Source organism: Dermacentor silvarum, chromosome 9, assembly GCF_013339745.2.
Source record: "Dermacentor silvarum isolate Dsil-2018 chromosome 9, BIME_Dsil_1.4, whole genome shotgun sequence".
NCBI lineage: Eukaryota > Metazoa > Arthropoda > Arachnida > Ixodida > Ixodidae > Dermacentor > Dermacentor silvarum.
Window position 1 is genome coordinate 73,758,980 of NC_051162.1, and position 7,336 is coordinate 73,766,315.

Below are 7,336 nucleotides of genomic sequence, written 5' to 3' on the forward strand. Positions count from 1 at the left end.
TTGACACCAAGGACAACACAGAGGAAATTACTTGTACTTTACTAATTGAAATAAAGACATGATAAATTAATAGAAAATGAAAACGGATGAAGAAACAACTGTCCGCATGTGGAGAACGAACCCACGTCTTCGCATTACGCGTGCGATGCTCTCACCATTGAGCTGCCGCAGAGCCGTTTTCCTATCCACTTTCTGGGGTATTTATGTTATACAACTAGAACTAACCCTGTGAGTGTTAGCCAGCGCCACCACTCACAAACCTAGGGGCGGATGTGGAACATCCTTTCTGCCGCAGGCGTCACGAGCACGTGATCATAATGGGTGATGGCAAGTGGCCAATAGCCCACATATGAAACCTGAAGGCATCAAGTTGCCGGATTCGAGACCCTCGTTATGTATTGAACGAGAAGAAAGGGAACCGACGGGCCCTATTTTTATTAATAATATCATAAGAAGCCAACAAACATTGACACTGAGTACAACATAGGGGAAATTACTTGTACTTTACTAATTGAATTAAAGAAATGATAAATTAATGGAAAATGAAAATGGATGAAAAAACAACGGTCCGCAAGTGGGTGGATAATATATATATATATATATATATATATATATATATACGCCCTTTGTATAAACCCTCAATTTGCAGTCAGCGCTAGAGTTCGTTCTTTCCGTCCTCCGCCCGCTGTTGCATTGTTATTGTAATGATTCCCAACTAACCCAGTCACACGCATTGGGAATTGGGCGACCGAAGCCACCAACTGACGGTAACGTTTCCTTTACTAGTACTTCCAATTCCGCAACGTAGTGCGTCTTCCTTAAGACCCGCTTTACAATAATGCAACATCGCCATACAAACAATGCAACCAATGGTTTCTCGAATACACCCGCCATGGTGGCTTAACGGCTTATGTGTTACGCTTTTAAGCACGAGATCCCGGGATAGAATCCCGGCCGCGGCGGCCATATTGTGATGGGGGCTAAATGCAAGAGCACCTGTGTACTGGGCATTGGGGGCGCGTAAAAGAACCCCGGGTGGTCAATATAACCCGGAGTTCACCCACTATAATCATAATCATAATCATATCGTGGTTTTGCCATGTAAAACACTAGAATCAATTTTTTTTCTAGAATACAGTTTGCGCGCAACACTGCTAGCGTATTTTTAAACCAAGGGATACGCCCGTAGACGTGTTTGAATTCGAATATCACACTTATGGATGGTGCTGACAACCTGCGGCCTACGAGTTGCAGTGCAAAAATTATGCATTGCAATACGTGGACATAACATGCACCTATCTTAGGCGCAGATCAATAAATGGGGATATTTGGTTCAGGTTAACTTTGCAAACACGTCGCGTATGGAGCACCGCACGAATTGAAAGATAGAGTGACATGAACTTTTACAGGGACTATATGCGCTTTGTCCTGTAAGCTTGTGTGTCAGTCTCAGCTATTCATGTTGTGCTCGCAACTAAGCGCGTTCTCAAATTAACAATATATTTTCGAAGCGAAGAAATCTCACATTGCCATAACAAACATCGAGGCCGCGAATATTTACTTAGTAGAGATCTTCCTGACGTTTAGATCCTATAATTTCAATGCAGGCGATGAGACATTCAAGAAATAGCCGAAGCCCAGTCTATCACGATAGGTTGACATTTTGTATTTATAGTATACCTATGTGCGAGCCAGGGCAATTTGTGCGTTTTGACTTTGCATGGCATCTGATATATAAGCCGGAAAGACTGTGTCCATTCAGTTATTGACAATGAATACCTGTTTCAGCGTGTGCTTCTTCACATTTTATTCACGTTTGCGATAAATCATCCAGAGATATTCTCGCAATACTTTGGCGTGCACTGCCACGCTGAGTGGAACTTACTATTGGTTGCACGTAGATTAATTTATTCGTGATCAATAAATCGATTGGGTGCTCCGGAACAGTAAACAAATGAAAAGAATAAAACAGGACATGGGCAAGAAGATGCGCAATCTTTTATCTGTTTTATACACCTTCTTTACATATTTTGCCTTGTGAATGTGAATGATAAACTCCTTCATTTACGCATCATCTTTGTTTGTGATGGGCTGTGAGTACTCTGCATCGCAACTTCCCATCCGTGACTGAAGCTAGTCTTTCAGTGTACCTCGTCAGGCGAAGTGTCTCCCGAGGGAGGACAAATACGTCATGCGCAGTGATTACCATGCACTTGCGTGACCCAGCTAGCGTCAGCGTGGCCGTCGGTCCTTGAGTTGTCGCGCTTATTGCGCGTACCAGACGATGGCTTACCTGGGCGTGCGTAGATGCGCCGTTATCTCTTGTGACGACCTGTTTGAGGCGAAGAGGATGGGATTTCGTTTTTAGCGAACGTCTTACCTTCGCGAATTTTGTCGTCAGCGCGGGGACCCGCTGCTTGCCTAATTTTGAGACCCGGGACTTCTTCTTTGCTCAAGAGCTGCGTGATTCCGATGCACCTACTATTGTCAAATTGATGATAATGATCTAAAAGATGTGGCATATAAAAAAAGAATAACGGCCGTTGATGAGTCATATTGTTGGACTAAAAGTTTAACTTACTCAGTGTTTCATTTCCGTTCGCGCGTTTTTTCCCTTTTTATTGTTGCGCGTACGCGATTTGTCGAACTGTGACTTTCCTTTGCTTGCATGCTTGTAAGAGTACCGCTAGTTCATCCTTTCAGCTCTGCGCGTTATATTTAAAATTTTTAACGATCACGTTGAATTTTCATTGATAAAGATAAACAAAGACAAAGGAAAGCCCTCAAGACATGAGCGCTGGCTAATAAGCGCAGCCTCTCACTCAGATTGCACTTAAGTATTTACTAATTATCCAAGCTTTTATGCCCCACTACTCAACGAGACACTAAAGAAAATGTTAGGTCAAACTACATCGATACGACATTTTTATGGAAGTCCAGAAACAGTTCCTGTGGGCCCGTTTATATCAACTTTTGGGTAACAAAACTACCATCGAAGGTCCCGCGGGTTCTTCTCAAATTGAATCGCACGCGCTATAAGAGCCAACTTGAGGTAATCTCCACGTAACGTCCCTTTATGCCGCTTTCTGAGAATCAGCCAGTGTTGAAGCTGCGTAAGATATATTCTTCTTCTTCGTGGGGTTTTACGTGACAAACCAGTTCTGATTATGATGCACGCCGTAGTGGAGGGCTCCGGTATGACAGTTCACAACAGCTGATGCGAAGTGGATTTTCTATTTTTGTCATTTCCACGGTTTCAAGAGCTGCGATTAGCTACAAATTAAGAATTTGTTACTACAGAAACCTAATATTTGAAGCTAGCTAGCCGTAAAATTTTCCGTTTATCCCCTTTAAATAAACCCCAATAATTTACAGTCTGGGTTGTTATATAACCTTGTCGCATTTATGTGTAGATGCTTTTATTTTGTGATTCCGCATGCTTATTATTACTTCTCGTTCCTGCTGTTTGCTTCTTGTGTTAGTCAGTTGGCCTTCTTTTCATAATGGCTTGATTTCAGCCTGTGACCTAACTTCGTTTATTAGCGTTTGGTTTAGGCCCTGCAATGCTGCTGTATATTCCCCACTCAAACCTCCTATCCTTCTTATCCATAAAGTAGCACGCGCAGAGAGTAAGTTAACGAGGAACTAATTTCTACTCTGAAATGCTCACACACGGGTGTTTTTGCAGCGACGCTGTATATGCCTACCCCGGCAAACTTTCTGCGTCCGTGCGTACACACCGTCGCGTCGACAAAGAAACATTTTCGTCTCCAGAGCACGTGTAATTTTGAGTTTCCTCGTAACGGAATTATGTTTTCCTGTATATTTAAATTACAATCCGATGCTATCATGTGTGCAGGTTGTGCGTAAGTCGTAGTTTACAGATCTTGTGACGCGCTTTACTTGGAGAAGTTGAATTAGTTCAATAACTCACTTGCGCCAGGCGGAGGGTCTACTAGAATAAGGATATATGCTGCACTCCGGTACAGCTACGTGCGCGGGTGACGAACGTGTGCCCACCTTGTATCTGTCCTCGATGAGTGGGCACTCTTTCCGGTGCATCGGTCGCGCAGAGTGTGCTGCTTGTATGTCCTCGGTGAGTGGGCACTCTTTCCGGTGCATCGGTCGCGCAGAGTGTGCTGCGACCGTAATCGACATCAGGGCAAGACTATTAAAAAATTAGTGACGTTCGCTTCGCCAACACGGGTTACGCGCAAGCGTAGGGACGCTGCGAACGTGCACCGCGGCGTCGAAGCACCAACGGAAAGGGCGCGGACAAGTTCGTGGACGTTACATTGATCTCGACGGTACGAGGCCTTGCGTTGGTGGGGCTTATGTAGCCCCGGCAACAGCTTCGGCGTGCGTCCACTTTCACAGGGTGGACTGGAGGAGGAATTTGTTGTAGAGTGAACAAATTTTTTTAAAAGCGCGTGTGGCAGAAAGCTAATTTCGAACCCTTTAGGTGGATTAGCCGAATAGGCCGGCACCACTTGCACAATAAACGGAAGTGCATAGGCGCAGCATTAGGAAAATTTCACTGCGTAAGTTTTTATTTAGTGATTTTAAGGTACACATTCCAATTGATGAATTAGATATAGAGATTTACAAGCATTTGGAAATTTTGTGAAATAATAAGGTGAAGGCGGGAATTAGGCTATTTATTGGAATATGTATTTCGATTTTTCATGGACGTAATGTCTGTCTATTCATTTAATTCAGCTCAATGAGTAGCAGAGTACTGTCTGCCACTGGCGAAAAAAATATGCATTTACAACTTACCTTTTGTAATCTATGTGATTCGAAGCTTTCATGAGGCAGTTAATGCAATGCTATAAAACTGTCTTATTGAAAAAGACCTATATACACCGTGCCATATTCATATACGATGACCCTATGATGCATGTTTTGTACAGGATCCTATAAGGTCCTGTATAATTACGGATAAAGGGCATCTGGCTCGCACAGGATTTTCAAAAATGTATTATTCACCTTCCGCAACGCGCTTTGAAGCATATTGGTCACGTGCCTTCCGGTCCAACGAGCGAGACACGGATCCCCCTCTACGCACGCTAAGTAGTCCACTCGACCAGCTGATTACACTGCCTCATGGAGTGTACCAGTTTTCATCACGCCATGTCTGAGATCGAAGTTATTTCGCTCTCTGTAGGACTACGTCAACTTACTCGCCAAGTGTCGGACGAAGCTGAAACGTCAAAACCCTGAAATGATAGCTTCGCCTTAGAAAAGGAAGTACGCGTTGCACGGCGTATATAACTTCTACTGATTGCTTTTGTGTGCTATTTGTTGTTTCGCTGCGTATATCCGGTAACAACTAAGGTGTGCGCCAGCTCAACTTAGCACTTGCAGAGCTACATATAATCTGGTTCGTTATGGGAGTGTTGTCTTGTTGGGGAGCTAATCTGCAAGCCAGCTGCAGCTCCACGCAGCAACAGTAGCCACGGTCAGTAATGTGCAAGAGGGTTTGCTTAGAATGCTTTTCTTAATAATGATATATCAGATATGAGATCCTTTTGTATGGCCTGAACACGTGTTACTTCGAATATTTCAGGATATTCCTGAATGCTAGACACACGCAGATAATCACCGGGTAAACAGTTTAGAGCTCATGTTGCAATCAACCGAAAGCAAAAAACACAACATTTCGAACCTCTATCGAAATTATGCGGCTTCACAAAGAGCCCTATTTGCTGTACCACAAGAGTTGAACATGCGCTTCGTTTCTCTGACAACAAGTTTCACCAACCATGTGCATCGGCTTACCTTCAGAAGTGCGTAGGACCTCAGTTCGCAATGCTCGCTTTGATCCTTCGTCAGGGTCGACAAGATGTAACACACGCGTCTCTACAGTTACGTAATCACATCACACTGAGCAGAGGTCCTAAAACACCCGAGCAAGAGCAGATTGACCTGTTTCTTTCCACCATGCAATGTCACAACACCGGGGCGACATGGGCGCAGTAGCGAGAAATGTTTCCCCCGCTGCCGTGGTCTACAGGCGCCCCCGCAAAGCGCTTTCGCCGTATTCTCCGCAACCATCATTGCTCGTTTCGTACAGGACGCGTCGTTTGCATGTGAAAGCATGCCGCTGTACGCGGACGCAAACAAGCGAACGCTTCGAGAAGGTGGCCGTAATGTGCGTAGTCTGTTTTGTTGTATTTATTTTTTATGGTTTCAGCCGTCCTCTTTATAGGGAAGCCCTGCGCGTTTCCTAGTGACGCACTCGATAACGGAGGGGGCGGTTGGAATTGGCTCTTCGGTAAATTGTTGTCCACCACGTGGCAGTGCACACCAGTTCTTGGCCACCGCCTTCTCACAAAATGAAACACAAAGCCAAGTCGTAAATGACTTTCACGTGGATACTTTTTTCACGCATCACAAAAACGCACACCGACTATAGAATCCTATTAAATATGTTCAAGCACGTATGCATTCAATAGTCCCATGAACGCACACCGAATAGAAACCTAATGAATGTGTGCTAAGGACAAATAGTGCCAGTAGTCCCCATTAACGTTTGCATGAGTGATTAGCAAGTTTCTTTGCCAGACCTCGCACCAAGTTAAACTGTGTGTTCGTTGATGACATATTTCACGCCGGATGTGCTCATCGGAACTCTTCGACAACAGTGAAGGACTTACGGCTCTCGTAAGCCACACGTCACTTCAGCGCAGTGGCTATTTCATTTCGTTGCGCTGCTTTGTTTGGCGTCACGGTTTGAATCAGGGCCACGGATGCTGTGTTAAAGTGGAGGCGCAATGCAAAAAAAGAAAGAAAAAACCCGTATAGTTAGATTTACATGCTGGTTCAAGAACCCCACGTGCTCAAAATTAATACGGAGTCGCCCACTATGGTGTGCTTGATAATAAGATGGTGGTTATGCCACGCAAATCAGAATAATTGGGGTAATTTAATTGTATTGAAAGTGTAAAGTTCTTTTTTCCGGTTTTATTAGGCAAATATAAAATTTCAAATAATGTAACATGTTTGGAGACGCATTAAAAAGAGTATTTTACTTTAGCTTGACGAACGCACCTTCCGCACTTGTTATCTGGTCAGGAATTGAGCAGCTCTCTGCATCGGTTGGTTTAAATTGACCAGCAACGTGGCGCCAACATTTCGACAAAGTTGCATCTAATGTAGAGCGAACAAATTTTTGGCCTCTCTTGTCTTTCAGCCGTTTTTCTCTTGTCTTCCCATGCTTGCGGCTGTTTATTTTAGAATTGCTGAATCAACATCTATCACACATTTTCAAAGTGCTGCGAAAACTGATTTCTTTTGGAGCATATATATGCTTAAGTGTCCCCCCTCCCGCCAA